The following is a 12,990-nucleotide window of genomic DNA, read 5'->3' as shown; positions in this document are numbered from 1 at the left end:
CATGTATAAATACACTACTCACAAAACATTTAGGGATATTAGACTTTTTGTATGATGTCAGAATGTACATAAAATGAACTACAGTTGAACTTAATTCAACCTTCTCTAAATGTTTGAGTGCATGTGTGCAGTGTTTTTTGCTCAAATAGAATTTTCTTGGGTCAGGCTTTAAAGGGTTCAGTACGTGATGCAAAACGGTGTTTTCTAACAAGGTGATTATTCACATCAAATAAACACTAATTAATAAATAAAAATAAATTATGAGTGGTACTTTATTGAATAGAAGCTATTCTGTGATTTATAATCTGACATTCTACATGCTAATTACAGGATTGACAGACTTAAGACATGTCACCATAGAGCACTTTGTTAACAATTACATTTGCACATAAACCAAAAAAAAAAAAAAAAAGATGGTTATCCCCCTAAAAAGTTCACAGACTACAGGTTACAAACAGTTGAAGCAACGCCAACCACACCAAACTACAGTTTGGCCCTCACCTCACACAAATTATCAACTGGTATTTACCAGCTTCTACACAGCAATGGTAAAGTGTAATGGCTGCATAACTTTTAACCCAATTGCAATGTGGTAAATGAATTATGTATTTCTAATCAGGAATAATTCATTAAGGTCACTTCTCCCATTTTGCATAAAACTGGCACATAGAAGGATTCTCATCTCTTTTAACTACCAGTGTTTAAATGGATGCCTCACAGCAGGAAGCTCAGAATTCTAGTTCTAAAGGAACTGGGTTTGCAGGCCACATTGCCAAGCAGCAGCGTCCTATTATCAAATCACAACCTGCAACTGGATGAAAATGAGAAATAGGAGGAGAGAGGAAATAAATGCACATTTCCGGCCAGGCTCAGACACATTACTATGGCAGACTTCCCAGTGTCCTACCCATCACAGCCCAATCAAATATTCTATTACATTATTCTCCAATTTCTGCCTCCTATCCACTTCGGCTGCCCCTGGGTCTTGCTAGCAATGCCAGTTGAGGAAATGTTTCCTCTGCCTTCATCTGTGGTGATGGGAGGACATATTGGAAATCAAAGCACGAACAGGAGGAGGGTGCAAAGGGCAGGTCCCCTTGGCTCAGGACAGGCTCCTCTTTGGCCAGGAATTTCTGCTCTTTGGAAGGGAAGAGTAAAGAGAGGAATATGTGTACAATCCATCCACATTTGCTCTTCTTACAAGCCATACAGTACATTTGCTGATGGATATACAGTAGCTGAACCTGATACATACACAAGACAAAATACAAGTGAGCACGATATTCTCTCTTTTTATAATTTGAATAATAGTTTAATTATAGTTCCTGTTCTCGGGTTTGTACATGAAGATGAGGGTAGACATTGAGGACAGCATTTGCATTTCCATCAAGCAAGCTTTCACACTGGTCCGAACAAGCAGAGTCAGACACTTTCAAGCTGAGGAACAGACGGCAGTGAGTTGGCGAAGAAATAACAAGAGCAAAAACAAGAATACACATCAATAAACACGGCAAAGTTGAATAGTAAGACACACAGAGAGCTAGTGCTCGATGTGAGAAAAACAATCTAGAAAAGACCATTTAAACTAACAAAGACACCCAATCAGGGTCAGTCCGTTCTTAGCTGCATTGCTCCAGCTGCGGTTCTCTGGGCAAAGTTTGCTGAGCTTTCTGTAATCTTTGCCCATAAACTATTCTTCCTTCTGGAGTCACTTCCTGAGGCCTCAGCTCATATCCTGAAACACAGATGGTAAGCATTGTGGTCCCAGCTTAGACGTTCAGCTGTAAAGTCTGGATTTAATACCAATGCTTATAATATGTAATGAGTTCTTTTATAGATGTTTAGAAAATGTTTTGCCCATCAAAGCATCTTCTTTATTTTAAGAGTGTATTGATGTTAATGTCGTTATCAATTCTGCTTATCGATACAGTTCTAAATCCGTTCTGAGTACAGTAGCCGCATGAAGCAGACAGCCGGTGCAGCCTGTAAATTTTGAGTTAACACGGACATTTTGAGCAAGTGATCTCCTCAGTTGTTCATTTACCAGCTTATAGACATTTTCTTTTTGGAAAGGTGTACTTACCTGGGTTCAGTGTTCTGTGGTGAAATGCTGAGGATCATGGCGAGATGCAACGTAATATATGAAACCCCATGCTAAATATGTGAATAAACATACACAGGAGAGACGAGGAGACAATTTAACACTAGAAAAAGTGAACACAAAAAAGAATGTCAATAGGAAACAACAGGACAACTCACAAGATCACAAAAAGGAAAAGCAGAAATGTAAACCTAAAATCAGCCGTATCAGACCCCTGCAAAAGAAAAAAACATATCATGGACTGGGAAAAATAAATATGATCCACACAAGTTTCAGTTAACACTGTCTTGTTGTTTGTAATTAACATACATTTTCACAGAAAGCATTATTACATAATTACCATAGAATTTTAGTCATTGTAATTTAATTTGGACAAAATATTGTGTGGTAAAACTCTGATGTTGTGTCTTTTAGCAGCTTCTTGAGTTCTGTTCAGTAAAGCCTGAGCAGTCTTGACTTTGGTCTCATCCCTCTGAAATGACTCCAGCTTGGCTGCCTTCAACAGAGGAGATCAGATTGCACCATTTCCAAAAGGAAGCATGATATTCTTTAATGAGGATGGCATTATTCCTATATTTTTATTGCCCTTAAATGTTTTCTGTTACCATAGTTTTTTGTTAGTTTAAAGTTTTTATATCCGGACGTTAATGATATTAATGAAATGATTCAGATACTGTAGTTGTGTAATGATTTTTAAGGAATCTTTTGATGCCTATTTTCACTCATGAGCACCATAAATGTTGATAATTAGATTCAGACTTTTTCTACTGTTGAATTTTACACAAGTGCTTCACTTTCTCTGGAGATGCACACTTAGTAATACAAGCAAGTATGGTTTTTGTGCAAATATTATACAGCCCACATTGTCAGAAAAACAACAGCGAGGAGCAAGTGGAAAGTAATAACCAGCAGCAATTCTTACCATCATGGATACTTTGGGTGGATCTACACCAGGATAGTTCGGGTGGAGTTTGATTGGGTGGGGGACCGCAGAGAAATGTTGCACCTTCATCTGGTTTGGTTTGCTGTCTCACTGCACTTTATTCAGGTGGATCAAACTGCCTGGACAACAGTTTGCAGCTCATTTGAGGACAGCATTTTTTCTACTGAAAAAAAGCAGGAGGACGAAGGAAACCCGGCTCATCGATTGTCCCAACAGCTCGTTCACCACAAGTCAAACAGTCAAAGTTAATTTTCTCATTACCTCAAGATTATGAGAACTGTTACAGTCCTGGCATGTATATGTGTAAATCTGGTATGAGTAATCAGTAAAATGTAATTAATATCTGTACAAGTCAGCCGCGTCATAACTTCAGCCTAGGGAGAGGAGGATGATGACTAAAGGCTCAGTTCTACTCCCACGGTGTCTGCATCAGGTTGGTTACACCGTCACCGCTGTAGGCTCTGCGTATCCATCTCCCAACCAGATGTGTGGTCCGGCTGCATGAACCAGCGATGCGTAACTATCCGTCACTTGATGCAGAAGAAGCAATGCCACTGGAAAACTGCAGGAGCAGTGCTGAGCAGAATAGCTGACATGCAACCAGCAAAAGGAACAAACCAGAGAAGAAGAGGATTAGGAAAGGAACACAAAAGCAGAAGAAGAATTAAGACAAGGACAAAAAACTGCAGAAATTGCACAAGCTTTTGAAGAAAGAATATGGGTGTTTAGGGCATGTTGGGCAGTTGGAAACAACTTCATACTGGTTCATTACCATTTGAAACTTCGGCTTGTGGGAGTGAACTCTGAACTCAGCACTGCCCACTAGTGGAGGACTTGACTTAAAAACCATGGCAACGTAAAGATGCATGGAAGTATGAGGATAGCGACATATGACCATGCTTGAAACGGACGTCGCTGTTTACGTACGTAAAGGAGCATTAATGGGTCTTTGGCTGTCATCCATGTTGAAGAACAGCCCCTCTTCCTGTCCCACCCGCCTCCTGAACACTGACAGCCCTGCAGAGCTCCATGAGCGACAGTGTGCTTCACTCCAGGTCCTTGATTCCAGCAACAGTTAGACTGGAAACCAGCACTGCTTCCAGTACACCACAAACAATTCATTCATTCAGTTTCTACACTATTTAGTCTACACAGTTCAGGGTCGGTGGGGCTAGAGACTATTGCAGCAATTAGCAGGAGAGAGGCAGGTTACACCCCAGCGACACTGGAATAAGAAGGTATAGAATATATATATATATATATATATATGTATACGTATGTATTTATTGAATAAATATATATATATGTATTCTATACCTTCTTATTCAGGGCTGCATGGTGGTGTGGTGGTTAGCACCGCAGCCTCACAGCAAGAAGGTCGCTGGTTCGCATCTCGGCTGGGGGGAAGTTTGAACCTTGGGGGCCTTTCTGTGTATGTGTGGGTTCTCTCCGGGTACTCCAGCTTCCTAACACCATTCAAAGACATGCATGTTAGGTTAATTGATGACTCTAAATTCTATAAGTGTGTGTGAATGGTTGTTTGCCCCCTATGTGTTGGCCCTGCGATGGACTGGTGACCTGTCCAGGGTGTACCCTGCCTCTCACCTGTTAATGTTAGGCTCCAGCTTACTGTCATGGAAAAAGCGGTACAGAGAATGAATGAATACCATCTTATTCAAGAAAAGATTGTTTTCTTGAGATAATTACATAAAATATTCCATTACTCATTACTTCCATTAATCATTGATATCTCTAGAAAATGTTAAGTGAGAAGTCATCATCATCATCATCACGGTGCTTTAACACCCGCCACAGCTGAAACAAGTGTGTGACTTAATGAGGCAGACTGAAAACATCGTGCTTTCTTATGGAAGAGTGCCTTTTTCACCTTTTACAGCAGCAGCTTTGTGAACATGAAAGCAGCTGGAAAACACAATCAAGAACACGCAAATAAGGAGATTTTATCTCCACAATCCTCCAGTTTCCACAGGATAAAACAAATGTACAGGGCAGAAATGGTATAACACACAACTGGTCACCAGTAGTCATCTACTGCTAATGTCCCCTAGCCTTTTTTCCTTCCACTGCAACACACACACTCACAACACACACTTGTGCCTCTAACTCAGATTATTATGTCCTGGCAGCCCAGCAGGAGACTCGGGTAGATCTCAGAGCAGTGTGACAGAACAGCAGGAGCCCCTAGGTGGGGGGTCAGAGGGACAACATAGGTCAGTGAACAGTGGGACATTATTAACGTAGGTGTGTGTGTGTGGAAAGAGTGTGGTGTGTATCTACTGTGCTGTTGTAACAGCGGCCTGAAGATCAAGCCAAGGGCACTCCAGTTAGCTATTCCACCAGCTAGCCTTGTTTCTAGTGGCCCAATGAGTATATGTGTGTGTGTCATCATACACCGGTCTGACTGCAGCTCTAGCTTTGAGTGTGTGACTCACCTATGACCAGCTCTGGTTGCTCGGAGGCAGCTCTTTGTCTTTGCGCTGACAGGGTGAAGATGATGGAAGGCCCTGCTCCTCCAGCTTCATGCTACTGAGGCAGAGAGCTTCACACACACACGCGCGCACACACACACACACACAGTAAGTTTTATAATACAAGCTGGAGCTCTGTTAGCTCTGTTTCTGCATATCATCACTTCTAACATTCGCTGCAAGGAAACCATTTCAGCTCAAAGTGCAAATATCATTCAGTCAACAATAGAGATTTTTCATCCAGGGGGAGTGATGCTCTCATCCCAGATGTCCCAGATCCCATATGTCACAGTAGATCACCATTAGTTTTATTAATTAACTAAATCTCTCAGAAATGAAGACTCTATCTGAGTGACTTCATCCTTCAGCCCTTATTTCTCTAGTTTTGGTGTGATAAATGGAGAATGTATGTGCTTAAGCAGGAAGATACGATGAGAGCATCATTGCTGTTTGTACTCAATCAGGTGGGAATGTTTTATCATATTTTCGTTATGAGTTGAAGAAATAATTGTTAACTTTTGTCACATCAATGTATGTGTTTCATTGGAGCACGTTCAGAAGTGCTAAGTAATGGGTGGGATATGTTGCGTATCACCAGTAACAGAAAGCAATTACTTTCACGCACTTTCCAGAAGAAAAAAAAGAAAAGAAAATGTAGGTTTTCTCATATTAAGCTGTGTATAATTAGATAGATGTAGTATGGATGCATAGAAATAAAAAAATAAATAAAAAAGACAGGAAAAGTCTGTACATACAGGTGAAACTCAAATAATTTGAATATCACACAAAAAGTTGATTTATTTCAGTGATTCATCTCATAAAGGTAAACTAATATATAGACTCATTATATGGAAAGTCAGATGTTTCTAGAATTTATTTGCTATAATTTAGGTGATTATGGCTTAAAGCTTATGAAAACCCAAAAATCAAAATCTCGGAAAATTAGAAAAGTGTGAAAAGGTTCAATGTTGTAACCTCTAAGAGCTGCACTCTAACCAGCTAATCAATCCAGACAACCTGCAAAGAACTCCGAAGCATTTAAAAGTTCTTAGTCAGTAAAATTTCACCATCATGGGGGAGGCTGCTGACCTGACAGTTGTGCAGAAAACCATCACTGACTTCCTTCACAAGGAGGGAAAACCTCAAAAGGTGATTGCAGAATGAGCTGGATGCTCTCAAAGTGCTGCATCAAAGCACATCAATGAAAAGTTGAGTGGAAGTAAGAGTGTGGAAGGAAAAGGTGGAACAACCAGCAGATGACGCAGCCTGGAGACGATGGTCAGGAAAAGGCCATTCAGAAATGTGGGGGAGCTTCCTGGACTGAGGCTGGAGTTAGTGCTTCCAGAGCCACCACACACAGACAGATCCTGGACCTGGACTTCGCATGTCGTATTCCTCTTATCAAGCCGCTCCTGAACACAACACAACATCAGAAGCATCTTACCTGGAACTAAAGAAAACATGAACTGGTTTGCTGAGCAGAGCTGAGAACTCTTTTCTGATGAGCAAATTTTGCATCTCATTTGGAAATCCAGGTCCCAGAGTCTAGAGGCTAGAGGCAACAATCCAAGACTCTTACAGTGCAGCGTGAAGTTTCCACAGTGGTGATGTGGGAGCCATGTCATCTGGTGTTGGTCCACTGGGTTTGATTAAGTCCAGAGTCTTCCAGTAGGACTTGGCACCTGCCCACACTGCCACAAGAACCAGAACCTGGTTCAATGACCAAGGATTACTGGGCTGGACTGGCCAGCAGACACTCCTGATCTGAACCCCGTAGAAAATCTATGTGGTTGAAAAGAGAAGGATGAGACACATGAGACCAAGCAATGCAGAAGAGTTGAAGGCCGCTATTACACACCCAGGGTGAGAAGACAGCTGGCACAGAAGAAGTCTGTGAAAGTGTGGACCGATGAGGCCAATGAGAGACTGAGAGACTGTTTCCAATCCACAGACTGGGAGACACTCTGCAGCTCTCATGGAGAGGACATTGATGGCCTGACCCACTGCATCACGGACTACATCAGCTTCTATGTGGAGAACACTGTGCCAACCCGGAGGGTGCGGTGTTTCTCCAACAACAAACCCTGGGTGACCCCTGAGCTTAAAGTCCTGCTGAACCAGAAAAAGAGGGCTTTCATTTCAGGGGACAGAGAGGAGCAGAGGAGAGTTCAGCATGAACTCCAGTACAAGATCAGGCGAGCCAAGGACAGCTACAGGAAGAAGCTGGAGGAGCAGCTGGAGCAGAAGAACACACGGGACGTGTGGAGAGGGCTGAAGGAGATCTCTGGATTTGGACAGAGTGGTGCCAGAGGGACAGCTGATGGAGACCAGCGCTGGGCCAATGATTTAAATCTGTTTTTTAACAGATTTGATTCTAACCCCACTCTCCCTGCCCCCCCTCCCCCCTCTTCACACATCCCCAGTCCAGCGTCTACCATCACCTTCCCCCGACCACCTTCATCTTCACCTCCACTTTCACCTACCCCCCATCTCCACTCCACACCAATGGACTCGACCACCAGCCCCCCACTGCCCTCCACCTCCCCCCTCTCCTTTACATCGGCCCAGGTGAGGAGAGAACTGAGGCGGCTGAAGAACAGGAAAGCTGCAGGACCCGACGGCATCAGCCCCAGGCTGCTCAGGACCTGTGCAGACCAGCTCTGTGAGGTGCTCAGGTACATCTTTAACCTGAGCCTCAGCCTGGAGAAGGTCCCTGTCCTGTGGAAGACCTCCTGTGTGGTTCCGGTTCCTAAGATATCACACGCGAAGGAACCGAACCATTACAGACCCGTCGCCTTGACCTCCCACCTGATGAAGACCATGGAGAGGCTCATCCTCGGTCACCTCCGCTCCGTGGTGTGCACCACGATGGACCCGCTGCAGTTTGCCTACAGGCCAAACATCGGGGTGGATGATGCTGTCATCTACCTACTGCACAGGGCGCTGGCTCACCTGGAGACCGCTGGGAGCGTCGTGAGAGTCATGTTTTTTGACTTCTCCAGTGCGTTTAACACCATCCAGCCGGTGCTGCTGCGGGGGAAGCTGGAAGGAGCTGGTGTGGATGGAAAGCTAGCCGCGTGGACCATCGACTACCTCACCAACCGGCCACAGTACGTGCGTCTGCAGAACTGTGTGTCTGAGGTGGTAGTCTGCAGCACGGGGGCCCCTCAGGGAACAGTGCTCTCACCGTTCCTCTTCACCCTTTACACCTCGGACTTCACCTATAACACCAGCAGCTGTCATCTCCAGAAGTTCTCTGACGACTCAGCCATTGTGGGCTGTGTGTCTGAGGGGAACGAGCTGGAGTACCGGTCAGTCATCAGGGACTTTGTGGACTGGTGTGAGCGCAACCACCTGTGCTTAAACACCAGTAAGACCATGGAGATGGTGATTGACTTCCGGAGAAGGACACTACCCCACACACCGGTGAACATCCAGGGGAAGGAGATTGACCGGGTGGACAGTTTCAAGTACCTGGGTGTTCACCTCAACAATAAACTGGAGTGGTCACACCACACAGACACCCTGTACAAGAAGGGCCAGAGTCGCCTCCACCTCCTGAGGAGACTGAGGTCCTTTGGAGTATGCAGGCCTCTGCTAAGGACATTTTATGACTCTGTGGTAGCCTCTGCTGTCCTCTACGCCGTTGTCTGCTGGGGAGCGAGCAGCACCGACCGGGACAGGAAGAGACTGAACAAGCTGGTCAGGAGGGCCAGCTCTGTCCTGGGCTGCGGGCTGGACTCTGTGGAAGAGGTGGGTGAGAGGAGGATGTTGGCCAAGCTCACATCCATCATGGACAACACCTCTCACCCACTGCACCAGACTGTGGAGGGGCTGAGCAGCTCCTTCAGCAGCAGACTGAGACGCCCTCAGTGTAGGAAGGAGCTACCGCAGGTCCTTCATTCCCACTGCTGTCAGACTGTACAACTTATCTGTATAGTCATAATACTGTGCAATATTTATTTATATTTTACTGTGCAATACCCCCCATTATCAATGTCAATATTCTTCATATCCCACCATCACCATGTAAATATGTATATAGTCTGTGAGGTTGTTGTTATATTTTATTTTATTTTATGTATGGATGTAGTGTGTGTGTGTGTATGTATATATATATATATGTATATATATATATAATGTATGTGTGTATGTATGTATGTATGTATGTGTGTATGTATGTATATATATGTATGTATATATATATATATGTATATATATATATATATATATATATATCTTTATATTATAACGGTACATATTTTTGCTTTTCTTAGACTTGTAAATAATTTCTATTGCACTTTCTTGCTGTGATGCATGTTCACCTTATTTTGCCTCTCTGTACTTTATTCTATAACAAGAGCTGCTGTAACAAGTGAATTTCTCCACTGTGAGATAATAAAGTCTAATCTAATCTAATCTAATCTAATCTAATCTAATCTAATCTAAGCATCCTGGTCTTCATTCCACCCCAGCAGGGCCGCAGGCTGATAACATCCATGCTACGCCGCATGGAGGCAGGAATCCATGCAAAAGCAGCTCAAACCAACTACTGAGTTCATACGCAGAACTATACTCTTCAGATGGTCACATTTATGTATTCAGTATAATTTGTTATTATTATTATTTCCTTTAATATTCTCATTTTCAGGCATTTTTATTTTTGGGTTTTCATAAGATGTAAAACATAGTCATCAAAGTATAATAAATAAATGTTTTAAATATCTCACTTTGCATTTAATAAGTCTGTATATTAGTTTCCCCTTTTAAGTTGAATCCCTGAAATAACTTAAGTTTTGTGTTGTAATATAATTTTTTGAGTTTCACCTGTAAAAATTCTTCAGATAAGATAAAAAAAAGTGAAATCCAGAACTTTTGTTGCTGACTTTGTGTCAATTTATATTTTTAATGGGGTATCATAGGCTGAAGAAGTCTCATGAATTTATGCAAAATGATGGCAAACTCCAGACTCAAGTGTTTCTCCCATCACATTTATGATGCTGTTGTTACTAATTTGTGAGTGAGAGTGCTGAATTCCATAGTTTGGCTGGTGTCCCACGAGAGCATTTGCATTTGGACTGATTAGTAAAGCCTGTTACCAGCCTGCATGTTGAGCCAGACAGACAGGGAACATATGTATGTGTGCTGGTCCTTGTAATCAACACATGGGCTGTGAGGAGGCTTGCTGCTGTTGCTGCTGCTGCCAGGGAGTGAATGCACTTCTCTGAGCTGTTGTCTGAAGTAAAAGCAGAAAGTAAACCACAACATAAGTGTATCCAAATTAAATGTGTGCTGTGATATAGAAGCCAAGAATCAATTGAAAACTAGTTAGTGTCTCCTCCTCTGAAATGGTAAACAGAATCCAATTTAAAGCTTCACACACGATTATCCAATCAGGTTTTACTGCCACACACGCACTAATGGAACATACTCGCATATAAAACAAACACAGCCACAGTTGGTTGATATCAGTGGCCTAAAACAACATTATCAAGCTAACAGCAGCTATTTAATTTTACTTGCTGTCTCTCCCTCTGGTAAGCCTCTGGTGTGTAAAATGTGATCAGTATTCGTCTCTAGTTGTCAGTAAACTGTGAGAGCTCTGTGACAGTGACCCTCTGGGTACACCCAGATCCCAGCGGCTCCTCATTCTGCCTGCTGTCACTTCTGTCCCACCAAAGGCTGCCTGTAATTAAGAGCCACACACTGGGGAGTATGTGTGTGTGCACGTGAGTATCTTTATTATCTATTGGGATACAAGGCGGCGAGGGGAACTAATGACAAAAATAAAAATACAGGGACTGGAAACAAGAGAAAGCAGAAAATTAATTACAATTGACAGAAGTTTTTTGACATGAAAGAAGCTTGGGGAATTTAATAAATCAAGTAAATTCAAAACCAGTTTACTATTTCCTGTTTTTAATCTTTCATTTTTACATGTGTGAAAATATTTATAAAGGAAAGCTACTGTAATGCAAATGTGTGATTTTTGTGAGCTCTGTCATTGTATCTGATACTGTGGAAGATATAATTCCCTACTCTGAGTTGTCGTCATCGGGTCAAATGCTCCTTATCCATGTGTATAAATGATGGTGTGCAGAAGAATCCAGGATCTTTCCTGATGTAGCTGTCCTACAGATTGAAATAACTCATTTAAAGAAATAACTTGTGTAAAATATAACTACTATTTGATCCTCCAGATCTCTTTATTTTACATAGTTCTTACCAAATTTAGTTTTTACTTGGTTCTGTTTTTATTTAGCTGAAACTTTACAACCCATAATAGTTAGTCGTAATAAATCACTTGATTATTTCATATAGCGGTGGTGGTGGGGCCAGGGATCAAATCAGCAACCTTGTATGAAATAACTTCTACAACCAGAGTGTCAGGATGCTGTGGACGTGAGGACCCAAGTGCAGGCAGGTGGCAGACTGGCGCAGGTAAATGGTTTTAATAAGATAAAACTAAACTCAACGTAACAGAAGATTTTGAAAGAAAAACTCTGATGTTGCATGGACAGCAAGAGAAGTGACAAACAATGGAACTGATACCAATGGACTTAAACACACGGATGGAACTAACAAGGCACAAGTGAGAAGAATGAACTAATCATCCATCCATCCATCCATCCATCCATCCATCTATCCATTTTCTGCCGCTTATCCGGGACCGGGTCACTGGGGCAGCTGCCTAAGCAGGGAAACCCAGACTTCCCTCTCCCCGGCCACAGTCACCAGCTTGAAGGTGTTCGCAGGCCATGAACTAATTAACCCAGGTGAACTAATGAGCAAGAACCAAAAACACAGAATTAAACATGACCCTAAACACCAAAAACATAAACCAAAAACATGACAATAACCCAGAACAAGATCTTTTTCTACAAATGGTGCAGTGTTACTAAAAAACATCACAATTAAAACAGGTTAAAATGGATTAAGAAATAGAGATAAAAACTTGGTAGACAAATAAAAAAGATAAACCAAACATCTTTAAAAAGGTCAGAAATGTTTGTTTTTACTCAGACCTGCAATGTCAGCAATCACAGTCATTCTGGGAGGGGGAGGAGGGTAAATGTGTTTGACAGCCGGTGGGAAGAAGCTTTTCAGCTTCCTGCTGGTTCTGCAGCTGATGCCTCTGTGTGGAAACGTGGTGAGGGGGTAATGTAGGTCTATGATGATGGAGGCAGCTCTGTGGATGCAACTGATATAATTTCATGGGAATTCTGTGGTTTTTCTGGCTGTCCAATTATTCTCTCAATCGCTTTGCTTCCTGAGTGTTGCAAACCAGGAAGTGAAGGTGCTTTCTGTTGTTCCCTGAGGGGTGGGGAGACGACTCGTTTACCCAGAGGCAGTGCAGACACTGCTGTCGTGTTGGTGGCTGAGGTGAGGTCATCAGCAATGTGTACTCATTATTTCACGCTGCTGATTCTCCACAGCTGTACCATCAAAATCTTTAG

At 42.6% G+C, this 12,990-nt stretch overlaps 1 long non-coding RNA gene across 3 annotated transcripts; it reads right to left on the bottom strand.

Annotated features, from left to right (window-relative positions):
• Nucleotides 1-276: 276 nt before the first annotated feature.
• Nucleotides 277-5,697, bottom strand: LOC121635646. 3 transcript variants are annotated; one of them, XR_006009506.1, is made up of 5 exons: nt 5,498-5,697; nt 3,024-3,207; nt 2,260-2,315; nt 2,084-2,154; nt 277-1,735 (listed from the first exon to the last, which is right to left on the bottom strand). It is a non-coding gene; the product is annotated as an uncharacterized LOC121635646 (long non-coding RNA). The 3 variants fall into 3 exon arrangements; XR_006009504.1 differs by lacking the exon at nt 3,024-3,207; XR_006009505.1 differs by lacking the exon at nt 5,498-5,697 and having other exon boundaries at nt 3,024-3,329.
• Nucleotides 5,698-12,990: the final 7,293 nt, after the last annotated feature.

The sequence above is a fragment of the Melanotaenia boesemani genome, chromosome 3, assembly GCF_017639745.1.
Source record: "Melanotaenia boesemani isolate fMelBoe1 chromosome 3, fMelBoe1.pri, whole genome shotgun sequence".
Taxonomy (NCBI): domain Eukaryota; kingdom Metazoa; phylum Chordata; class Actinopteri; order Atheriniformes; family Melanotaeniidae; genus Melanotaenia; species Melanotaenia boesemani.
Note: the sequence above shows the minus strand (reverse complement) of the source record. Positions and strands in the feature narration are given on the sequence as shown.